Source organism: Lepisma saccharinum, chromosome 3 (genome assembly GCF_977018435.1).
Source record: "Lepisma saccharinum chromosome 3, izLepSacc3.1, whole genome shotgun sequence".
NCBI classification, from domain to species: Eukaryota; Metazoa; Arthropoda; class Insecta; order Zygentoma; family Lepismatidae; genus Lepisma; species Lepisma saccharinum.
This window is the reverse complement of record NC_139231.1, coordinates 18,449,548-18,475,908: the sequence shown is the minus strand read 5'-3', so window position 1 is coordinate 18,475,908 and position 26,361 is coordinate 18,449,548.

The window sequence follows — 26,361 nt, the reverse complement described above, 5'->3', positions numbered from 1 at the left end:
ATCAGTGTTCATAAAGTTACTTTCAAAATGTAACTAAGTGCCATTTGCAGTTACTTGATTCAAAAAGTGACGGACTTAGAGTAATTCATTTTGAAAGGTAACTCAGTTACAGTTGCCTGCACTTCAAAATTGCAGTTACTTTCTACTCAAAATTTTCTTGCAAGCAAATCACACAATTGGTGACCTTTAATTGTAATAAAATAAATATATGAAGAAATACATGTGCTTTATATGATGTAAGTGTTCAGATATTTATATCATTACAACAAATAATAACTTATGGATGAAGGCATCAGCTTTTCTTGAATGTTTAATTCGAAGGATTGCTTGTATTCCATCCACAGTACTTTGTGTGTGATGGAATCAATTCCACTTGCACCTGCTTCTATCTTCCACTCCAAGTTCAACAAGGCCCATTCTGTTCTAGCTTGACAACCATGCTCCAACTCAATGTAGCAATTCACCAAAATCACAGACGTTTTTCTGTGTAATAAGCAGAGCTAGGAATTTTAGGTGCTGCACCTAAATTTTTTTTGTGTGAAAATGGGTAAAAAAGTGACTCATCCCCAAAATAAGCACGTATTCAACTCTACTCATGGTGTTTCGGTTGCACCTTTTTGCACCTTTTTCACAATCTCAGAACCTTTTCCACCTTTTTCACAATCTCAGAACCTTTTGCACTGTTTTGCCCTTTTTGCATCTTTATAATTTTTTTTAATACAACTCGCGTGCTGTTTAACCCCACCCACATTCGAGGCATGGCTTCCTGGCACGCGATTCTTGTTTACAGCACAACAATGAATCGGCTTTCTTCAGTTCTTGGACGTTAATGTAGTAACGCGCGGACTTTAAACAGTGCCAACAATGACGCGTTACAATTGCTAGAAGTTGTGCTCTTTTTGTCCTATGCTGTATTGTTTAGAATTGTTGTAGGAAACCTGTTTTCTTTTCATTTCCTTCTCCAGTCTCAGCGAGTAAAGTAACTGCAGTCTGTGATCGACTGATCGATGCATCAGATTTGCTTGTTCACCATGCCAAAACATAAAGAAAATGTTGGGAAACTGCAGGACATTGTTAAACAGTTTAGCGGTGATGGCATTCAGAGTGATGGATCTGTTCTGAGGTGTGATGTGTGTGATATTTCTATTGCTGTTGATGACAAATGCCAACGCACTCGGGTTGTGCAGCACAAAGTGGGAAGCACGTCAGGAATAAAGAACTACGAGATGGTAAAGGTGGCAAGCGACAGCAATTCATTGGTGAAGCGCTTGCATCTTCGAGTTCCAGAAATACAAATGGATTTTTCAGTGAGACACCAAGGACATTTATAGCATGTGGAATACCTCTTTCAAAACTTAACAATCCTGTCATGAAATCATATTTGCAAAAATATACTGGGAAGTCAGTTCCAGATGAGAGCACCTTAAGGAAATCTTACCTTCAACCTCTTTATGAAGCTAAAATCTAGCAGATCAGGCAAGTAGTAGCTGACCATCCAGTCTATTTCATACAAGATGAAACCACAGATAGGCAAAACAGGTACGTTTTGAACATTTTAGTAGCACCTCTCAATGGACATCAAGTGAAACCCATGCTTTTAAAAACTTATTTTCTCGGCAAAACAGATAATGCAAGTGTAATGCAAAGTTTCAATGATGCATGTTTTGTATTGTGGCCGGAGGGCGTAAAATATGATAGTGTGTGGTTAGTTCTTACAGACCAAGCATCTTACATGTTAGCTGCATTTTCTAATCTGAAGAATATGTATCCTAACTTAAAACATGTGACCTGAATTGTTCCTGCTTTGCATCGAGTTTGTGAAGCTCTTAAAGATGAATATACATATGTGAACGAATTTGTTTCTAGCATTAAAGAAATACTGAAAAAGGGTCCTTCTAGAATACAGAAGTACGTTACGAAACTTCCACTACCACCCTCTCCCATCCTGACTGGATGGGATACATGGTTAAAAGCTGCAGTGTCTATTTGCAATCATTTCCATACAATATCGAAATTTTTAGATGCTTTGCCTAGTGATTCCTCAGCTGTAGAAAAAGCCGAAAACCTTGCACTTAAACAAGAATTGCAAGATGAACTCTATATTGTACATGGCTTCTCTTTCCTTACTACTGTAATCACAAAACTGGAGGAGCAGTGTCCTGAAAATTAAGCAGAGTGGGCTGTTTTGATGGATGTGCAACGAGAGCTGCATGGGGTCGGGAAAGAGAAGTTAGAACAAAGTTCAGCCAAAAACCCTGATGTTCAAGAAATAGCAACCAACAAGGATGTGGATTACCGGTTGAAAACAAAATACGCACCACTTGTGTCTGTTGACGTTGAACGTTCTTTCTCAACTTACAAGTACCTGCTTTTTGACCGCAGATGCAGCCTCACTCAGAAGAACATAGAAATTTTGAATGTAATCTATTTTAACAGTTTTCTAGGTGACTAATTCTAAGCATGTAAGAAGAAGCATGTTTTCCTTTATGTCGCTTTCTAATGTATCAGAGAATTTTCTTTGCTTAGTTATATTAAAACCAGAGAATACTCTGTGTGTTTATCCAGACAAGTTTAATCATATATGTATGCACTGCTAACAATATATTTTACATCCGAAAATTAGCACCTATTTTAGCACCTTTCTTGTACAAAAATTGGCACCTTTTTTTGCACCTTTATTGGCAAATTTTTGCACCTAAAATTCCTAGCTCTGGTAATAAGATATGATGAATAGAAGTAAAGTGTGGATGTTCTAAATTTGGTATGCAATTAAGCCCATCATCCTTGGCATAGGCAATGCCATGAAAATCCTTTCACCTTCATATCCAGAGAAGACAAATAGTAGTTGGTAACAGTGTTGCCAAATTGAACTCTTCTCAACAAATTTACAAGTTAACAATTTAAGTGTTGCAAAGTAGCTGTTGATAATGTTACTTCTATTGCAAAAAAGTAACTGGTTAGAGTTAAACCAGTTACTTTTAAAAATAGCTAGTTACACTTACAATTACTCAACTGTTACTTGCAACTGTATTACTTGAAACTAGTTACTTTTAAAATAACACAGTTAGAATGTTCCTGGATTTCACACTTTCCAAAATTTTTAGTTCTTTCACATTAGTTCCCTGATAAATGTAAATTTGAATTTCCACTGTAGCTATATATTTGCCAACAATACACAGGGGTTGAAATTCATAATTTTTTCAATTATATTTCTTTCAGGGGTAAATATTTTCTGCATGTTCAGTATTGTTCCAATTGAATTGCAAAAAAATTTCATTTTAGGATATCACCTTTCACTACAGCAATTATAATTGTTTGTTTAGCTTCAGGAGCTAAGGGCATTCGGTGGCCAAACCCTGATGTTACTGCTGAAATCCCGGGTTTGAGATCTGGCCTGCACATTGGATTTTCTTTCTGAGTCACTTCAGCAACATCACTTAATCATCATTCATTCGCTAAAGGGCCAGAAAGGTAACATAAAATTATGTAACTATAAATTATCAATATCGATTTAATCTATATAAAGGTGGCCACGGTGGCTCAGTCAGTAACGCATCTGACTACCATGCTCAAGGTCCCGGGTTCGATCCCCGGCCGGTTCAAATCCGGGAACTTTTCTAACGATAGAAGTGGCCCCGGCACCCACCCAGCGTCAAATAACATGGGTACCTGGGGGAAACCCTGGGGGGTAAAGGCGGTCAGGGGCGTGATGCTGATCACATCACCCCCACTCACGACCGGATCAAGAAAGTGTGGGGCATTACCCCCACACCCCCTATACACCTTCATGGCATGGTGCTATGCACAGGGGAACACTTTACTTTTTTTTTTACTTAGATGGTTCGCTATATCCTTTCTGCATTTGGGGGGGCATGTAAGGTAATCTAGTAAATTCTGACATTGATAAAAATTTCAAGGCGACAATTCACAATAGATTTTATATTTATGAAAAAGTTGCAAATTGTGCATATTTTCTTCACTCTCCCACCCCTATATTTTAAAGTGCACAAAATAATGCAAATACCACAAACTTTTGTTTTCAGGATTAAATTATTTACACTCCTCTCATTCTTTTATTTCATTTTATGTTGTATCAATTTTTCTTTCCTTTGGCAAATTATCTAGGAGTTTTACAACTGAAACACTGTAGAGCTTATTTCTCTTAGATTCAAAAAGGGGATGAAAAAATGACAATGAAGGGTGAGAGTCTGTGACAACTAACCACTTATTCCCTCAGAGAGTAGCATTTAGAGATAAAGCTAGTTACTTTTAAAAATAGCTAGTTACACTTACAATTACTCAACTGTTACTTGCAACTGTATTACTTGAAACTAGTTACTTCTAAAATAACACTGATAGAATGTTCCTGGATTTTACACTTTCACTGGTTGCTGCTGATGGCTAGTAACAAACAAAGGCCTGCAGTGCTTTCATAGGAGACACTCAGCTGTAGAAACCAAAGTGGATTTGGTTGTTTCTAGAGGCCTGCAACTAACCTCTATGCAGAACTTGATATTCTAGAATACTTTCCTGAAGTAAAACTTAGATGTTTCATTTTCTTTTTTTTTTCTTCTTTTTTTTTGGCAGAAGTTAATGTAGTATTCTCAGAGAATGTGACATTAACCAAAATTTTGTAGGGTCAAGTCATGAGGAGTTTTTCCTTCACAGAAGTTATTTAATTTAGGCTTCAGTGAATCAAAATGACACTACCAGATATTTCTTCTTAAAAAAGTGGAGTCTTTTTGCAGTTCATCACATTAGAATATATGTGTGGTGAAAGGAGCATGTCTTGTCCTCAAACCTTACTTCAAAAAAGTAATTTACTTGCCCTTAACAACCACAAACTGGAAGGTAATTTCTACAATTAAAGCAATACTTGCATTCAACAAAATAAAAAGTCAAATAATTACTTTTCCTTTTTACAATGATTTTGTACTAGTCATGGCTCTCTGTTTTCTAATATTTAGCATAAGATAAGAAATTATTAAATGGTACATCTGATAATGCTCAATACAATTAGCACTTGAGAATTTTCCCTCAAATTGGATGTTTTTTAAACTTATTTCATGAGATAAATGGTCGAAATGAGTTGGTAGATACACATCAATCACATAATAATTTTTTTCATGATACCAGATCAGGATAAAGCTTTATCTCTTACTGCCTTTACAATACAATACATTAATTGTAACAACGTATACAGTGTGTCCAGGCTTCAGGTAAACAAAGAGAACATGCTATAACTTTCGAACAAATTGATAGAAATGTGCAAGCAAATACTCACTTGATAGGAAATATCTTCAAGATTTTATAGCCAACATGACAACACTGCAACTGCCATGCTGCATGCTGCATGATGGGAACTTGCAAATCGTTACGTATACAAATGAAAAGAGTAGAATTTCTTAAGCAGCCATGTTATGAATAAAACGATTTTCACATTACAAGTTACAAATAACGAAAAGAAACTATGTATGAACTGTTCATAATCGTAGAAGAATAGCTGAAAGTGTTAATATGTCAATAAATCTCAATATGAGCACCATTTGTAGCTCTACACATATCAACACTATAATCTACCTCTTGCCACACATTGACAAGCATTTGGGGCGTTATAAGCTGAACTGTATTATTGATACGTTTTCTCAAATCTGCCACATTTCGAATTTTTGTTTGGTACACAATGTCCTTAATGAATCCCCAAGCAAAAAAGCCTAATGGCTTTTCTGGCGATCATGGGGGCCAAGGTATCAGCCCACCTCGACCAATCCGCTGTTCCGGAAATGTCAGATTGAGCAATGCTGTGACATCTCTGTGATAATGAGGAGGGACCCCATCCAGCTGGAAAAGAAAATCAGGAGGTATCTGAGGAAGTACAAAGTTCTCCAACATGTCTAGGTAGACCTGTCCAGTCACTGTATGCTCTAAAAAAAGAAAGGTCCTACCATGCCATTCTTATGCAGTCCTAACCAGACATTAATTTTCGGTGTATCAATTTCATTCATGATGGTTGCGGTAAATGCGGTTTAAAATTACTTACCTGAAATTTAGAAGATTTCACACTTCCGCATTGCACAATTTAACGGTTCACTGTCTTCATTCACAAAAGGGTACGTACGGCGTTTGAAGTGGAGATGGTACTGCGTCACTGCATTGTTTGTTCCCGGGTGGTGGTAGTTGCGATTTCTCAGGTTCAGCGGCACTGGCACACGCATCTTGGTTTGCGTCGTCTGCTTCCTGTTGTCAGGTGGTGTTGCCAGTTGGGGGTTGGGGGGCTGGGCAGCGCTGCTCGGCTATGTGCCGTTCCTGTTCCCCACGTGGCTGGAGGGGGGTCGAGTATGTGAACCGCATCTTTTCTTTTTCAGGTCGGGGATCGTTCTGAGGACAGGCTGCCAAGTTGGGTGTGCCTGTCCATTGTCCAGGTTCAGTGCTGGTTTCTGGTGGATGATGGCATGGGTTTCTTTGATGGTGTTTTCTATGACAGAGCCAGTTGGGTGAAGTATGGATATGGAGGAGATGGTGTGGTTAGCGGAGTGGAGGTGTTGGGAGAGGCCTGATTTTGGTGTGTCGTTTTTGGCATCTTTTACATGTTCGTTAATTCGTTCTTGGACGGTGCGGATGGTTCTGCTAATGTAGGTGTTGTGGCATTGGCATGTGGCCTTGTAGACACCGGGGGATGCAAGTTTGGGTAGGTAGTATCTCTTGAAGTTGGGTAGTGCCCTTCCGATTTGGGATATGGGTTTGTGTGCTACTCGGATGTTGAAGGGGTTGAGGGCCTTGGCAAATTTGCCAGATGTGGTGGGGTGGTATGGAAAGGCAATCCATTTGGGTTTAGTATTTTGGGTCGGGGTATCTCTGTTACTTGGGTGTCTGAGTTGGGCTTCTGTTTTTGTGCACCACATGGATAGTTGGCACTCGGTGTAACCGTTGTTTAGGCCTATTTCCGTTACGCACACTATTTCATCATGCAGGTCATCTTCTGTGCAGCTGTGTGTGAAGGCTCTTCTGTAAAAGTTCATCCATACTCCAGCTTTCTTTTTTGGTGGGTGGTTGGATTTTGCATGGATGTACTGGGTGCCTGAACCTGGTTTCCTGTATATGGATGTGATGAACTTGTCTTGGTGTCGTCGGATGCTGACGTCGAGAAAGTTAAGGTGGCCATTTTGTTCCCTTTCAACGGTGAAGTTTATGTTGGGGTGTATGTTGTTGAGGGCAGTTACGAGATGGGTTAGGTCCTCTTCCTGTTTGTAAATGACTATGGTGTCATCGGCATATCTTTTGTATCTTATATGAGCAAACTCTGGTTGGGTGAGAATTGACTTCTCGGCCACATGCAGCACAATGTTGGATAGGGGTGCAGAATAGTATCAATTTCATATTCCATCAGCTGGTGAAGATTCTCACTACCCCACACACGACAATTATACCGATTTACCTTAACACAAGACGTTGGCTAAATGGACTCATGACTAAAAACACCTTATCAAGAAAATTTTCATCTTCTTCAATCTGGGTCAGCATTGTCACAGCAAAGTCTCTTCTCTTCTGTGGATCGTCTGGCTTAAGGTGTTGAAGCAGTTGCACTTTGTACACATGCAAGCGTAGATGTTTGTGGACAATATCGTGTACTGTTGAACGAGGAATCCCTAGTTCTTTACTTGCTTGTCTTACTGACTTCCGTGGACTCTTGCAGAACGAGTCCCACACACGTTCAACAGTCTCTTCAGTTATGCCCTTCTTCGGATACTTCCCTGTCTGAGACAGCAAACTGCTGGTTTTCTTTAGAGTCTTGTCTCACTCATAAATGGTTTTGCGTGTGGGAGGATCCACATTCCATTCCATTCTGACACGCTGCTGAACATGTGTAACGGATTTCAATTCAGCTAGCCAAAGCACACACTTCACTTTTTGCTGTGGGGTCCACATCATGAATAACAAAGCAAGCAAGTGCACTCCGATACCTAACGATTTTGTGATTTCCTATCATGCAGCGGCAACATGACAGTTGCAGCGTTGCCATGTCGTGTCATTCTAAAGAATTAAGGGATCTGAACCAGTTGTTTATGCAATTAATTGCTGGGGTGATGTAAATTGGTCATCATTCATCCTTGATGAGACCACTCGTCATTAGCATGGCGAGTTATCGCTTGGCAATGCGAAAGGTGCAAAATTACACTAAGGAACTAGACTACAGAAAAGACAATGGTCACTCGTTGGGTTTTGCGAACCGTTGAACCTGAATCATGGCTGGGTGTAGGGTAATTACCTGTCTATCTGAAGTCTTTAGCTGAATCAAAATAAGCGAAGTCCTCTGTAAGCTTCTCCACTATGCTGACCAAAGCATCCTTCCACCTCTGACCTACTGCCTTGCTGACCACCTTCTCTCTCTCCACTCAATCCCAAAAGTCAGTCTCCTCTCAGCTTGTCTCCCCTCTATATTCCCAGGCCATCGAGCTCTTCCTCTATGCCGAATCGTGTTTATTATAATTGCTACCATGCAAACCGCTGACTCTATAACCAGAAGTATTACCTGTTTCCTGAATGCTCAGGAGGTTTGCATGGCACAACACAATGCATTGTAAACATGCCTAAGAGGCTTGAGACAGCTGAGAAAAATAAGTGAATGCCCTGGTCAACGTGAAGCGTTCAGAGAGACTTAAATAAAATAAACATACAATCTTAGGGATTGATACGTTCGCCTCCGCGGAGAAAAATTTTCCCCATTGAAAATTTAAGAGTCTAATCGCAAAGCTTGACATGACCCAGGTTCGCCAATTCCATATATTTTCTTAAAAAAAAACACATTTTCACAACTTGGTGTGTGTAACGCAAGTTCCCAGGGCAAAGTAGGTTGGAATCCATGTACTAAAAAGAATGGGCTATACCGCAAATTCTGATTCCTTGTAGTGTTATAACTGAATACACTTGGTTGTAAATATTGGACCCAATCAGTGTGTTTTGAATTAACATAACACTTCATGATACTCTGTAATACGCCGTGGTTACGTTCAGAAAGTCCTATGGAATTGTGTAAACCTACTGGCAAAAACTTGATGGTTATTCCCAATTTATTGCCAAGTTCCTGAAAAAGCTTAGATTTAAATGCCAATCCGCGATCGGTGTAAATATCCTGTGGCGTTCCGTAGCGTAACACTATTTCCTCATACACAAATTCAGCTGCTGTACTGGCCGTACAATCCGCAACTGGTTTGGCTATCAAATACCGTGTCCCAAAATCTGTTGCGGCAATTATATATCAGTGATGAAGATTGGATGAAGGAGGATATGGACCTGAAAAGTCTAGGCAAATCCGCTGGAATGTCTTCTGTGCGGGAAAAGTACACAATTTTCCTGATGGTAGACCTGGACGGCGTTTATTCTGCTGACATGTAATACATTCCCTAATTTTCCTTTGAATAAATAATTTCATATTTGGAAAACAAATTCGTGACAATGCAACGTTGTAACATTTGGTAAATCCAAGATGAGAACCTCCTATGGGTGAAGCGTGGAGTGTCTCAATCACAGAATAACGTAACGTCATTGGAATGCATAAAAATTTCCTGGTAGTTGCTCCTAATTTCTGTTGTCTATATAATACACCATCTTCCAACACATGATGATAAACCTGCCTTTGGATGGATAAAGGTAGTGTTCCATCGTCCCTGTCTGGGTCTTCCAAAACTTTAATAATTGGGCCAAAAAATGAATCCTATCTCTGATGTTCCCCAACATCTGTGGTTACATCAAATAATGTAAGTGTCCTGGGTTCGGGAATGTCCTCTTCAGTGTTGCCATCCTCCACATTTTCTCCACATTCTCTGCTAAGGGGATCAGCGATGTTCTCCGTAGTTTTGACATGGATAGGAGTGAATGAAAAATCCTCCAAAAGGTTACTCCATCGAAGAAGCTTTGAGCTTAAATTACGGGATGTCCTAATATACGTAATTGCTTTATTGTCCGTGTGTAAATCAAAATGGCGTCCCACAAGAAAGAATCTAAATGATTTGAGAGCATATAAAATTGCTGTTAGTTCTTGTTCAATAACACTCAATCTTTTTTCAGTGTCCGTCAACGTTCTACTGCAGTACGCACATGGCAAGTACTCTCCTTCTGCATTGGGCTGCATTAATACGCCACTGACCGCATGAGATGAAGCATCGGTAAAAACCTTGGTGTTCTTTGCTGGATCGTAAGGTAACAAAACAGGTGCAGTAATTAGTGCTTCCTTTAATTTCTCAAATGCCGATTGTTGTTCAGGACCCCATGTAAATTTCTTGCCCTTACGAATTAAACCTTGTAATGGTGATGCAATGTCAGAAAAAATTTTGACGTACTTCCTTACGTAGCTGCAAAGACCTAAAAACATTTTAACCTTTTTTGTGGTGGTGGGAACTTTATAATTCTTAATGGATGACAGTATTCTATCGCTGATACGGTAACCATATCGGCCCACATTGTGGCCTAAGGCAATTGTCTCGTAATATCCAAATGAACATTTAGGTACAGCTAATTTCAATCCGGCAGATCGTAAACATTGAAACATTTTCTCTAAATTCACCAACATATCCTTAAATGTATTGGCAAAAACAAACATGTCATCGATATAAAACGCAAAGTTATTGTCATTCATCCCTGCTGTAGCGAGCTGAACACATCGGGTCATCGCCGCGGGAGATCTCACATGTCCCATAGGTGTAAAATTCATGGCAAATTGTCCCCTGGCTGGTATAGTAAAGGCAGTATATTTTTTCGATTCTTTTGCTAATGGTATCTGAAAGAATCCTTGTTTCAGGTCGGCACTACAGTAATAGCTCTTACCGGTCATATTGTGCAATATTTCTGAAATGTTTCCTATAGAAACTGCATCGAAAACAGACCTAGCATTAAGTAATCAAAAATCCTGCACCATGCGATAAGCTCCTGATTTCTTCTTAACAAGAAAAACTGGTGAATTGTAGGGTGATGTTGTAGGACTGATGACGCCTGCTTCTAGCAAGTTGTCAATTTGCTGATTAATTTCCTTACGCAGGTGTACAGGTATAGGGTAGGCTGTGACGTGAAATTCAGAATTGTCCTTTAACTTTATACGATGCGTATAGTTAGTGGCGCAACCAATGTCCTGCTCGGACCAAGAAAACACATCTACATACCTCTCTAATAATTGTCTAAGTTGCAATTTCTGATCGGGTTCTAATGCTGGATTAATGTCAAATTTAGTAATGTCGTGCACTGGTTTTGTCACGGTGCCAGTCTCCTTGGTCACCATAACGTTAGGTCCTTTGTCATCTGCAATATGACGGGAAGCTGGTACTGGATTTTGCCATGCCTCTGCGGTACCTAAGCGTGCCCCTTTCCTAATTTTAATTTTGTAAGAATTTGGGTTCGTAATCCAAATTAAAAATGACTCCGGATTTACAATGGCTCGAGGCACCATTAAGCCTGTGTCCATTTGAAACTGTAAATCTGGTTCTAAATAAGTTAAATTCTGATTACTAGAATTTGTCAATTTGACAGAAATACACAAATGAGATCTAGGTTTAATTCTAATTTGTCTGGAAGTTACAAATTCCGGCACATATAAATCCCTTATCAGACTAGCAACTTTTATGGATACGTCAAAGGTTTTTCTGTGTTCCGTCCTTAACTGGTTCCGCGGAGGAGTACCAAATCTCCTCAATGTGAGTCGATTTTGATCAAAATCCAAATTTGTTTTATGAGCTCTTAAAAAATCATTTCCCAAGATTGTCCCATGTTCAAAATTTGGAATCATCCGAAAAGGATGAGTAAAATTGCGGCCGTTTATTGCAAATGTTAACAGGACAATCTCTTTAATTTCAATTTGTTCTTTTGCTACTCCCCTTATGGCCGTATGAATTTTAAAACGTTTGGTTGTTGAAGGAATACCTCGATCACTGGTGACGGATACTTGGCTTTCAGAATCCACAAGAAACCTCTGACGTTGTCTCCCTAACACTGCGTTAATGTAAATTAATTCCTCATAGGGGAAAGTAGAGACTCATATTTGTTTGCCAACGAAATCTGCGCATACGTCTCTTCTATGGGGAGTCACCACTCGTTTAAAGTCTCCTTGTTCTGAAAACACGTGGCTGCAGAATGATTAGGATAGTTGCAAATAGAGCAACGTGGTCTCCCCCGTTGCTCTTCCCTGTCTTCCTGGCCTCGCCCTGCTGAAGACGAGGAACCCCGCGAGTTCTGTCTGCGGAAGTTTCCACGTCCTCGCCATTGTTGGGTATTGCCATATTGCCTATTGCGATCTAAATTGTTATTATTATTATTGCGTCCATTCCTGTACCCCCTATTGTACTGTCGTCTGTTATTGCTACCCCGGTAGGAACCTCTATAATTATTACCTGACTGATAGTTATCCCTATAATAAGGTTCTCTAAATTGTTTTGGAGTAGATGAGTCGGTGCCAGGGTTCTGTTTTTGATCCTCCATGCTATTCAATCTCAAAGTGAGACTGGCTAATCTTGCTTCCAAACCAGTTTCCTGAGCCTGGACTTGAGCTTTGATATTTTGAGGATTATTAGATAATTTTAATTGCTCAACCTCCTTTTGCAAGGCATTGAATCTTGCCTCAATGTCTGAAGTGGGTTGCGATTGTGCAGACTCAGCAGTAGCCAGATTGTTACTCTGCAGTAAAATCTGCTGCTGTTGCGAAAGTGTTGGTGCATGATGCAAAGGAGAGAATAAACTGTCCCTTTGATCTTCGTACCTCAGTTCTTTCAGCTTGCGCCGCCTCATCAAGAACTGAAGTTTTTCAAAGGATTTTAAATCCTTAAGTAACCCATGCACTGACTCATACTCTTTATGGTGGATATCTTTCATGTAATCCACCTATAATCCTAACATAATTTGTTTGATCTCTTGTTGAACACTCATTTTGGGGTCTGCCTTAAGTAAAAGTAATTGTTTGTCCCGAACATAATTCGTAACTGGCTCAGTTTCCTTGTGTAATCTGTATCGAATTTGTTCTTCGATCTGGAGTTGATCCAAGGACCCTGTAAATTCATCCTTAAATTTTTGCAGTATCTCCTCGTAAGAAACGTCTTGATTTTCTGTACCATCTTTCCAAGTCTAGTACCATCGTAACGCTGGCCCGGCCAGAAGGGTTGGAAATAATTCCTGCTTACGGGTACTGTTCCATCCATTTAGTATGGCAAGGCTATCCACTTTATCTAAGAATTTTGATACATCTTCCCCGGCTATCCCCTGAAATGGGATACCCTCTAAAATAGTTGGGGGAACAAACTGAGACTGAGCCATAGTTGCGAATTGTGTTGGGCCTAAATCTCTAATATCCTGATCTTGTTGCTCTAATTGCTGTTCACATTTCTGTTTTTCTAATAATTGTCGCTGAAGGCGTCTAGTTAAGATTGGGCTACATTTAAATTTGGGGGTGGAACTTGCAGCTGGACCAATGACATCTAAATTAAAACTTGTAGTCCCTCGTGTTATATCTAATAATTGATCTAATGTTTCATCGAGTTCATCAGCAAGGTGAAAGCTCGACATCTATCATGGCACAAGTAAATTCTTCTCACCCCATTAATTTTAAAACCTTTAAGCCCTATGTATTTTCAAAATAAAATATGGCAAGGACATACTAAATAAAACTAAACAAATGAACAAAATTTTTGGGGTGGGTAACGAACTTAGGGGTGGTATTGAATTCTAAACTGGTTAACAAACTCTTTTGAATGGAAAGGCCTCAAGCACTCCACTACGTGTCAAAATTTGGGGTAAGGTTGAATTTAAAACTGGCTATAAAATTTAATCTTTCAATTTTCATTTAATTCATGGTGAAATAAATGAAAATCCCAGCACCTCTACCACGTGTCATTCTAAAGAATGAAGGGATCTGAACCAGTTGTTTATGCAATTAATTGCTGAGGTGATGTAAATTGGTCATCATTCATCCTTGATGAGACCACTCGTCATTAGCATGGCGAGGTATCGCTTGGCAATGCGAAAGGTGCAAAATTACACTAAGGAACTAGACTACAGAAAAGACAATGGTCACTCGTTGGGTTTTGTGAACCGTTGAACCTGAATCATGGCTGGGTGTAGGGTAATTACCTGTCTATCTGAAGTCTTTAGCTGAATCAAAATAAGCGAAGTCCTCTGTAAGCTTCTCCACTATGCTGACCAAAGCGTCCTTCCACCTCTGACCTACTGCCTTGCTGACCACCTTCTCTCTCTCCACTCAATCCCAAAAGTCAGTCTCCTCTCAGCTTGTCTCCCCTCTATATTCCCAGGCCATCGAGCTCTTCCTCTATGCCGAATCGTGTTTATTATAATTGCTACCATGCAAACCGCTGACTCTATAACCAGAAGTATTACCTGTTTCCTGAATTCTCAGGAGGTTTGCATGGCACAACACAATGCATTGTAAACATGCCTAAGAAGCTTGAGACAGCTGAGAAAAACAAGTGAATGCCCTGGTCAACGTGAAGCGTTCAGAGAGACTTAAATAAAATAAACATACAATCTTAGGGATTGATACGATGTTGGCTATAATATCTTGAAGATATTTCCTATCGAATAAGTATTTACTTGCACATTTCTATCAATTCGTTTGAAACTTTTAGCATGTTCTTCTTGTTTACCTGAAGCCCAGAAAACCTGTATTTCAAATAATACATTCTAGTATAGCTAGTGTATTTTACTTTATGTTTTCCATTCTGCTTCTGTATTATTTCAGATTTTGTAGTAGAGAATCCCTTGGTCTCATAAAGAGAAGCATCTCTGAATGATATCTTGAAGAAAGTGAAAAATTACTTGCAACATCACAGCCACATAGATAGAGACCATAGCAATAACAGATACCCTGCTTCGACTGGATCAGGAAGAAAAGAACAACCTTTGAGGTAAGTGATTGACTTTATATTTTCCTTTTAATTTCTCCCTTCCTTCTTAGTGGATTCACTTTCTCTTACTGCTATCCCTTCTCCTTTGTGAACTCAGTTCTTCCCTTCTCCCTCCCTTTCCTTTATCTTCCTTAATTTTTCTCCCTTCTCCTTGAAGGAGTCAGTTCTTTCTATCTCCTTTTTCTTCCTTGGTGAATTGGTCTCCTTCCTCTCTTTCTCTCCCTCTTTAACTGTCATCATATTTGGTCCCTCTTACTTTGAGTAATGGAATATTCTTCTCCTTCTCCTCTCTTTGGACAACATGCTTCTCATTACCCTCCCTTCTATATTAAGCCTACTCAATGGACAAGTTGATTAAGTGCTTCACTTTTTAACTTGCCACTGAAGTTTTCAAATTCACGTCTCAGCCTGCGTATGGGTGTTCCAAATGTGCACCATCATTTATTCCATCAAATTGACACTCATAGGTTGAAGACATGCATCTTCCTCTCATCCTCTGTTCTCTTCAGAGGGCTTGTTTTATTTTACCTTCATCCATTCTCCTTGTAGAACTTTACTTCTGCTCTCTTCTTTTCTCCTCAGAGGAATTGTCACTTACTATATCCCTCTCTTCTTCAACATTCTCGACTGGTCCTTTGAGGACTTGCCTCCCCATATCTCCCTCCATTTACGTTGGAGAACTTGCCTCTTTTTATCTTCTTCCTTTCTACTGGTAGGAAATATTCCATATCCTTGTTTTATCCTGCAATAATACTTGGAAGATTAACTTGTTCCTCCCATCTTCCTTGAGGACTTCATTCATCCTATTTTGCTAAGTTTTCCTGTTGTCTCTTCACATCCTTATCGTCTGTCCTTTTGAAATTATCTTTCTATTATCTTTCTCTTATTTCTCTGTAGGATTGCTATCTACTATTTTCATCGCCATTCTATTACTACTTATTTGTCTTCTCCTTGGATGAGTGCTTTATCTCATCACCTTTCTTTGTCCTTAGAGAACGGATATCCTTTCATTTTCTTCTTCCTTGAGTGGTTTTTCCTCCTCATCTTCTGAAACACTTGCATCATCTTTATAGTTCCCTTCCTTCTGTTTTGAGGATATGTTTTCCTACCTCCTTCTCTTCTATAACTTAGAGAAAATCATATCATCTCAGCTCTCTCTCTCTCTCTCTCTCTCTCTCCCTCTCTCTCTCTCTCTCTCTCTCTCTCACCCACACACACACACACACACACACTTTCTAGGGGAAAAGGGCTCCTTATTTATCATGAAACCTTTTTCTTGGAGCCATGGTCTTCTGCGATGGTGCAGTGGTAGCGTCATCGCCTTGTAATCCAGGGGTCCTGGGTTCGATACCAGGTGGAGGCACATAGTGGTTCGGATCCCACTTTCAACTGTAGGTCCAGTCCCAATTAGCCTTACTGTGGATAAAGTGGACTTAAAACACCAAATCAAACCAAACCAAACCATGGTTTTCTGCTATCAGCCTCCCATCTCTCTGAGGAAAGTACTTCGCCAAGTTGAACAGAAGACACAGAATGAGTCTACCATGGATAACAAAAGGTGAGAGGAGGAGAAGAAACCATCAAGTGGAAGAGAAATGTCAGAAGGAACAAACTCCTCCTCCTCCTCTTTTGTAATCTCTAACTCCATCTCATCCCTCTTCCTTCTTCTTGGAGGACTCAGTTTTTTTCTGTCTCCCCATTTCCCATTGGTGGATTTCCTTCCTCCTCTCACTCCTGCTGCCACTCTACATGGAGTACAAAATTCTTCCAGTCTCCGGTCTCCTATTTGGGGATTTTGTTTCTTCTATCAACTGCATCATCCCTCTTCCATTTGTCAGATTATTTTGCTTCTATTACCTTCCATTCTCAATGAAGGACTTGGTTCTCCTTATCTCCTCCCTTGTACCCGGTGTATTCGCTTCTTCATCGTATCTGCCATTCCCAGTGGATGACACAATATTTCCTATCTATCTATCCCCTTCATTTTAATGAGAAACGAACGAAAGAAAGTGTTGTAGTGGGAAACTGGTTTTTTCCACAATAAGAAACAATTCCTCTGCACACTTTGATTCCTGTGAAGAGAATTTGAAACCTTGCAATTATTATTATTATTATTATTATTATTTATTTATTTAAAGAAGGGTTACACTAAAGCTTACAGTATTTCTACACAGAGTATGTTACTATTCAAACAGCTTTTTGCCCTACATGAATTAATTTGTTAAGCTATACAATGGAAGCAAAAAGAGGAAGACAATCCACCTGGTGGAAGAGAGGAACAATTGGGTCCTCGAAAGAAAATTGTCAGATATAGAAGGAAATGAGTCAAAGGAGATAAGGAGAGGGAGACCAGAAGAACTGATTCTTTGAAGGAGAAGAGAGAGAAGTAAGAGGAAGATATTCAACCAAAGACAAGACAATGAGATGGCAAGAATATCCTTCAAAGAGAAGAAAAGGAGATGAGAATAATCAAATGGAAAAGGGTAGAAATGAAGAATTAAGGTATCCATTGGGAATGGAATTTTGAGAGGGGGAAAGCCATCTACCAAATCGAAGAGAGGCTGTTGGAAAATGACTATTTTATGGAGAATGGAAGATGAGAAAATAATCTACCAGGCAAAGTATGGGAGATACGATGAATTGAATACTCGATTGAGAATGGAAGCTGAGAGTTGGAACAGAATCTATTAAGTGGAAGAGGGGATAGAAGAAGAACTGAATTGTGTAATCATAATGGAAGGTGACAGGAGGAAAGGAACCCACCAAGTGGATAGGAGGAGCTGTGTCCTTCAAGGAAAAGATGACAGAATGCTGAGTCTTGCATGGAGAATATAATGCGATAGAATGAAATGAATCCAAGTAGTAAAAATGGGGCTATAGGAAGAACTGAGTCATATCATACAGAGAGATTGGAAGGTTAAAGAATTACAGGAATCCACCAAGTGGAAGAGGAGAGATAGGAAGAACTGAGTCATATCATACAGAGAGATTGGAAGGTTAAAGAATTACAGGAATCCACCAAGTGGAAGAGGAGAGATAGGAAGAACTGAATCCTCCATGTGGTATGGAAGGTTAGAGAAGAAAGGAATCTTGAAATTGGAAGAATCAGAAATAGGAGCACAGGAGTACTCAAAATAGAAGGGAAGGGGATTGGAAAAATTTAGGCCACCAAGGAGAAGAGGGGAAGATAGGATAAACGTAATCCTTCAAGAAAAAGCGAAATATATATCACGAAAATTCCATCAAGGAGGGAAATCATAAGAAATGGAGAATGAAGTCCTGCAAAAGTACAGTTGTTGGTCATTGAAACTGATAAAGCTGTAACGCACACACAAATCTTCATTAATATGGTGTTGGCAGAGACATGTCCCTCTAGAACATTAAGTGGTCCCAAATACTGCCACGATATTGCATGCCATACCATCATCTTTCATTCTGGCCACTAAGCAGTGTGGTTGATATGCTTTGGATGTACTTCTCTACACATAAACTCTTCCAGATGTCAGAAAAATAGTGAATGTTGGCTCATCTGAGACCAGGACATGTTAGAGGTTGTCTAATGTCCACGATTTGTGCTGATGGCACAAGTAAAATTGCTTTTTGACATTTGTGCTAGTGATCAAGAGTATCAATGTGGCAGCCTTTGCATGGATGTTTGCCCTATGAAGTTCTCGACAGTTGGTTTTGGTAACTTGCAGTGGTGGTTTTATGCTTTTTGGAGACAATACTCTTCAACACCCTGACAACCCTGTTAGACAACTTCCACTTTGCCCCACAGTTACTCCTCCTGGGTGTGGTTCGTCCTCTATTCTGGTATGCTGCCATGAGCCGTTATACTCTGGCTCATGATGTCTTCAAATGTTTAAAGTCTACATTATTAATGCATCAGTGAGACAAGCACCAACAATTTTCCCTCTTTGGAATTATGATATGCACTCCATTCTACTGTGCAAAACCAAATATTCAACATACATTCCAGTTTCTACTGTACCAAAGTAACTGGCAGGCACACACCTATTTGCTAAAAAGTTCACTATGCTGGGCATGACAAACAGGTGGTGCAGGTAAGTCCTCCAGAGACGTGTTCTATGAAGAGCGGTGTTTCAGTTTCAATGTCCAGTACCTGTAGTAGACAGATGGAGTGAAGTAAATCCACCAGGATAGAGGAGAGAGAGAGAGAGAGAGGAAGAACTGAGACTTCCAGGAGAATGAATGAGATGAAGCAACTCTACCATAGACAATGGGAATGTATAAAAGGAACTGAGTCTTCCATGCAAAAAAAAGAAGATGGTAGAAGGAAGGGAATTCATCACAGAAGGGATAAAAAAAATTGAAATACAGCAGAAGGGAGGGAGAAATAGAAAGTAAATCACCAATCAATGGCATGGGAAGGGCATGGAGGACTGAGTTTCTCAAGGACAATAGAAGGATATAAAAGTAAATGACTGAAGATGAAGTAAATGCACAAAAAACATTGACTGGAATAATGAAAACTGAATCCTATCATGGGAAGGAAGGCCATATGAAGTTTTACTAAGGACTATGGAATGATATAGGAAAACTGAGTGTGCCAAAGACATAGTGAAATATGAGGAATTGATTCCACGAAAGAGAAGAGGCAGATATAAGAAGAAGGGAACTCTCAAAAAAAGTGGGAGGAAGTAAATCCACCATTAGAAATGGCAGCTAAGTCTCTAACTGGTTGCTCCCAGGAAAAGGAAAGAGGTGGTATGAAGTAAATTCACAAAGGACAGGAAAAGGATGTAGGAAGAAGAGATTCCTGCATGGAAAAGATACAGAAATACAAGGAGGGAATTGCACATAGGTGAAAAGAGAAAAATAGGAAGAATTGAATCTTCCATGGAGAATGAAAGAAGAAAATATGAACAGAATACACCAAGTAGAAGAGGGGAAAGAGATGAAGAGAGATGGAATGAAATAAATACACAAAGTGTATTAGAGGAAATGAAGAACAACTGAGTCCTCTGAGGATAATAGATGTTGAGAAAAGGAAGCAAATCCCCAAATGGAAGAAGAGACATAGAAAGAACTGAACCCTACAAGGAGAATTGGAAGTGGGAGGTTACAGAAGGAAAACAAAGATACAAGGTAGTAAGATTTGTGTCCTGCAAGTAGAATAAAAAGTGATTCGAAGAAATAAGTTATTAGAGGAAGTACTATTAGAATATCAATCGAAAAAATACAAGGGAAGGACTCTGTCCTCCAAGGAGAATGAAGAAGATTAAAGGAAGGGAATATACCACTGGAAATTGGAGGTATAAAAGAAATTAGGATAACCTGAGTTAGGTGAGGAAGTAGAATAGAATGAAATAAATCCACCAAGTATAAGGGAAGGATGTACGATTTTCTGAGTTCTACAAAGAGTATGGAAAGTGAGAGGAGGAAGGAACCCATGAAGAGAAAAACGGGAAGAACTGAGCTTCCAAGGAGAAAGGAAGGAGATAGGAAAATGGAATCATGATTGTGAAAGTAGTAGATAAGAGAAACTGGTTTCTGGAAGAAGAAAGGATGGATATGGGATGAATGAATAGCACCAATGAGAAGGGGAATAAAGAAGAACTGATTCCTTCAAGGAGAAGTAAAATATAAAGGAAGAAGTTGGGATGTGAAAAAGTTAATCCTCCAAGGAAAGGAGAATGGAATAAGAAGAACTTAGTCCTTCAAGGAGATGGGAAGTAGATAAGGAGAATGGTGTCTCCCAAGCAGAAGGGGAAGAGATAGGTGGAATGTTTGTATTTTGTTTGGCATTTTTGTTAGTCACATTTTGCCAGTTTTGGCTAGATGAAGATCATGATGTTGATGAGATGCAATTGATGAAGAGGCATTCACAAAGAACAGTCAATCTCAGGCTTTCACTCAAACTTGGAACTTTCATGGTAAAATCATATATCAACCATTAATGTCCTGTGCTACCCAGCTTTCCACTCAAGGGAAAGATTTTGAAGATGGTTAACTTTTCATCAATTTTAGTTGTACTGAGTCCTCCAACGAGAATGGAAGGAGAATGAAGTGTATCCACCAATGGTAAAGGGGAAATAGGAAGAACAGAGTCGAGGAATAAGAGGAAATAAATTCACCAAAGAGAAAGGAGGAAGAGAGGAGAAAGCAAATCTACTAAAGAAAAGGGAAGAGGAAAATATGAAAGAGACGGCAAAGGAAATGTCTTACCTCAATATGTTCTTCTTCACATATTAGCTCAGTGGATGTAGGGAGACTGTTTATTTACTACAAGATCTGATGCAGTGTGTCACTTCCCCTTCTTCTTGCATGGTTAATGGATCCTCTAGAACAAAGTAAGAAATGGTGCAGAAGCACAACGGGAAGAATAAATTAACTCATATGTTTAATGATCAGAACCTCTTTAAGTGATTAATGGATTCCCAGTGAGGGCAATTGTGAGTGATTTCTACTTCTGTACAGACTTTACATATATTTTACATGATCTAAATGTGCATAGAATTTACTTGAAACAGGCTTTTGCATATTACATATTTCTAAATATAATGAAAAACATATATAGAAATTGGGAATTTATGTCTTCATAACAGCAGATTTCTTGAAGTGGCAGAGCCTTGCTTGCTTGACCTAAATTGTCAGATACTCTTGTCCCAATAAGCACTAGGTTTGATGTGCAATTGAATCTCTTAAATGCAATTTTTTTCGTTACACCCAATCTCTTCTTCCTCACTTAGAGTACTGACAGCATTCTAAAGAGCATTTGATCTTCAAGAGCTCTCTCATGCAGCTAAATAGCCTTCATGTGTGTGTGTGTGTGGAGTTTGTCTTTTACGTGAGCTGTTCTAGGCTCTATCTGTATTGGGCACTACAGTATTTCAGGTTACAGAAATACTGTACAGTGTATACTCTATTTTAGCAGACAAAGGAGATAATACTGAAAAGGAAGAAGTAGTATATTCCAGGCAAAAAAACACAGATAAAAACTGTCATGGAGCTTTATATGCCTATAACTTATCACCCAATGAGAAACTGATCTTCTAACATTTAGGTTTTGATGTTCTTGTGTTTAATATTTTACTCTATTATTTAAAGTTATTTTTGCTACAATTTTGCATTTCTTTCAAGTAGCTTCCCAATCAGTAGGTCAATACTGAAACAATTGAATGCCCTCAGGGATCAAATCAGCGATATATAATAAATACGTTGATAATAGAAACATAATGGATGCTTTTGTATCATAAAGGAAGATGAATCACACCAAGCCACACTTCCAATGATGATATTTAAACTTTAAAAAATTTTCTTGCATTCAGGTTTCATTGTTATCTGAAAAATATTTGTATTTGCACTCTTGACAATGCTATATGTGTACTCTTATTAAATTGAAACATTGTCTTAATTTACTAATTCATGTGAAAATTAATTACAACAATTTTGGCAGTAATAATAATGTAATTCTAGAGCAGAATTCCCATTCACTGTATTCTACGTGAATATGAAGATGAGAAGAGCATTTATTTATTTTTGTCTGTTTCTCATAAATTCTGATATGTGAATAGTCACGAATTGGTGACGTTACAATCTCAGTTCTTTTTTCATACATCTATTTTTTGATTCATCACACATCTATATCATTACAATTAAAAGGTGCATAGAAGTAGAGAAGGAATGTAAAGAAATAAAAGTAAAATAAAATAGCATTATGCAATTAATGTCTGCTTCTACACATTGTGTCCAAGTGCATTAAACAGTCGACATTTGATCTCATAAGCAAAACTTTCCTGGTTTCAGTCCCAGTCTATACAAGGGTATACCTTGTGAGTGTCCCTTCACATTTTTTATCTAATCCTCAGTCATTCGAATATGTCAATTAGCCACAAGTTGCAGAAATACGACACACAATGACAAAATTACAATAAAAATTACACATATTGGATTGAAAGATGCAGTAACACACTTACATACAAAGTTTGCCAATTTTCATGATTGTTGAAAAAGAAATGAAACATTCTAAAGTTGCTGTTGAAACCATATTTTCATTATCACTAGAACGGCAAAGGATCCAATACCTCCAGAACAGTAGAAAAGGGTCATTTTGATCCCTCAAGAGAAGTGCATTTAAAAATTCTAAATTATTTTGGAATGGGAACATAATTTTATTTTATATTATTTTCAGTGCCTTGTGTATTATAATCAAAGTGTTTAGGTGGTCTATGATACATTTTGATTAAAAATTAAAATTATAAGCATCAACAACAGAACACTCCAGATACACAACATATCATCACAAGAAATTGCTACTTGACATGACATGTTCGGAGGTGTCCTTCCTCCTTCCCAGTCCAATGACACTACCTAAATGTTGTCATTGATGTAAACTATGACAAGTGGGTATATGCTCAAGAAAGGATGATACTGGAACCACAACTTTACACTGATAATGCAGCAAGTACAAATTAAACTTTACAGGGGTCAAATTTACACCACCCACTGTTCTAGTGGTATAAAATGAAATTTCACAAAAATAAATTATACGTATTTTGTAGATTCAATATACCTTTTCAAAAAAGACAAATAATTACGAAAAGTCACAAAATTTTTAGGGGTAAATAAGAAAAATAGGATAGTTATTAAGAAACAGTAAGGCTAAGGGTCATTTTGAACCCTCCCACAGTTCTAGTGTCAAAATATTCTCACACATGACATGTTGCAAACCTGTTCTCAATCTAATCCTGATAACGCTACTGTATAGCTTTGAAAATATTGAACTCAATTACATAAAAAAAAAACAAATTGTGGATTTTTTTTTTATATTTGGTTTGTGAATAACATATTATATCTAAATTCAAGAATATGTTTATTGAAAACATCTTTATTGTGCTAGTTACTGTATAGGGAAATGCAAGTGCAGATATGTTGCAATCAAAATGTTGGTTCCCTTCTGATTCATTTATGATATGTATTTTCTTCTTTCGGAATGTAAATCGAAACTTGTCCATGATACTTTAGTTCATCTCTGTTTAAATTTTCATACAGGTATGTTCTATTTCTCAGTTATATGTGATGATAAACAGGTATTATTAAAGGAGATTTTGAAAAAAATATTATAAAACTCCATTCAATGCACTGAATATATTGCAGAATTAAGAAATATGTGTACATAATTAGAAGCATATTTTATAACAATTCTCTAGTAGATTTTCTTGTTCTTTCCCCCTATTAATATTGAAAGCAGGATTTCTGGTGCAATATATATTTCTGGATGTATTTCCAGTTTCTTTAAGTATTTATATGAGAAGATTATTAATCAGTTAGTGAAAACTATGCAATAGCATTGTGATGGAACTTTCCAATGCAATCTGTAATTTCTGCTACTTACAGAAGACAATCTGTATATTCTGCTACTTACAGAAGACTATTTTATGATATTTGATAATAAATGATTCAATATAAGTATAACATTAAGCATAAAATGTCAATTAACTTCTCATGCAAATTATATAGGGTGGCACAAAGCCGACTGTCACATTTCAAATGGTCATAGATAATATATGGAAACCGCAAAATAAGCTAAACAATCTATTAATACATCGAAGTATCCTATTTATTACTTACAGATTACAAGCTTATTTTGTTGAAAACCATACCAGACACATATCAGACAGATGACCATTGTTTACATCAATGCTGTTGCCAGCATGTCTGGAAGTTGCCGCACCTGCACCTCATCAATAGCTACAACTTCATGAACAATGGCTTGTTTTAGTTTTTAATAGCAATGATATGTTTATAAAATGTCTTCACCCAGGCCAATATGACATTCCGAGACAGTACGTGACCATGTTGATCAACATTGAACTGCCATCTAAAGATACTCTGCACTCCTGTCACAGACCTGATTTCATAATAACTACAAACACAGGTAACAGGTAGTTGCAATGTTCCATTGTAACTGACTATATGAAATGGTGTCCTCTCCTCTACCATAACTGCCAACCATGACAAGCTATTGTGCCAGTGCAGAATTCCAATTTGAAATGTGCCAGTCAGCTTCACACCATCCTGAACTACTAGAATTGAATCAGCAGTTTGAAGAAGGGAACAAATCCAAAAAGCTGATTGTTGGGAAATTAAAAAAAACTGCCTATTGTCGTTACTGTTCATTATGGCTGAATCAAAATCGTATAAGAAATCCGTTACATATACCTACTATCCTAGTGCGTAGTATTTTTGGTATTGGACTTTAATAAAAAGGAATACGAGGATTATAAAAGTAAGGATTCGTTCCCTTCTTCAAACTGATGAGATGCACATTACGTATTATGCATATAAATGCTGGATTGAAAAAAATCCAAATATTTATTTGTCACAAAATATCATAGAAATATTAAGTAGCATACATTATGTTGTGATTTCAACATTGATGAATCTTGAACTATTGAATACAGTGTCCAAACGTACACAGAAAACTATTGCTCCCCTTCACTCAGACCATCATCCTCCATTGTCGCAGTCATTGGCCTTGTCAACACCTCTTCATAAAATGGTTTGTATTCATCGGGAATGTACGTGACTATCTTGGCTACATCCTGTACCTTCTTGTGATTAATGGGGATGTGTCCATCATACGCTAGATTAGTTGGAATCTGGTCTACTGCTGAGTTTGGCTTTTGCAGCAGGAAAGTGTGTTTCACTAGGCCATCGATATAATCAGATGTGGTCAAATAACCTCTTGGTAAGGAGTATTCCACTTGCCTGTATTTAGAGATCATAAATGATGTGGTCTTGTCAAGGGACTTTGCTGTTTTTTTGTAGAACTGCGGCTTCCCTCTATTATCAACGGCCAGTTTACCTGACGTAATCAATGAAGTTAACCTAAACCGTGCTTTATTTGTGATACCGTACAAAATTGAAAATGCCTTTTTACACACAGGTACACGTTCAGTGCCTTTCATTACGTGGTAAACAAAAATGCTATCACGTTTAAGTGGAACTGCACTTTTCGAACGCCTACGTGCCGGTGATTTACGGTCAATGACTCCCATTAAAAATGTGTCTTGCTCATTTTTCGTTTGAAACCCTTGCAAAGTATTCAAACAGTGTTCCTTGTCATTTACACTGAATTTCTTACTACATTTCTTCTTATAAGAGCAATCCCCATCTCTATTTGACTTTGCAGGCACTGTCTTTCCAGTTCTAATACTTACATACTCTTCACATCGAAGTATTTTGTTTTTCTGCACTACATAACTATACGTTTCTGGGTGCCGAGCACCTTTCCTCTTCTTTTTAAGCGTAAGAACAACATCGCTGTCCGATGAACTAGCACACATTCCAATAAGTTGCAAACACTTCACAATCATTTAGATTACTCGTTTACACCATCGCAGATTGTAACGGAGATACTAATTGCAGGTTAACCTTGGTAAACACAACAGAAATGTACAATAATATACACAAGGTTCAACAAGGCCTTGCATACCATCGC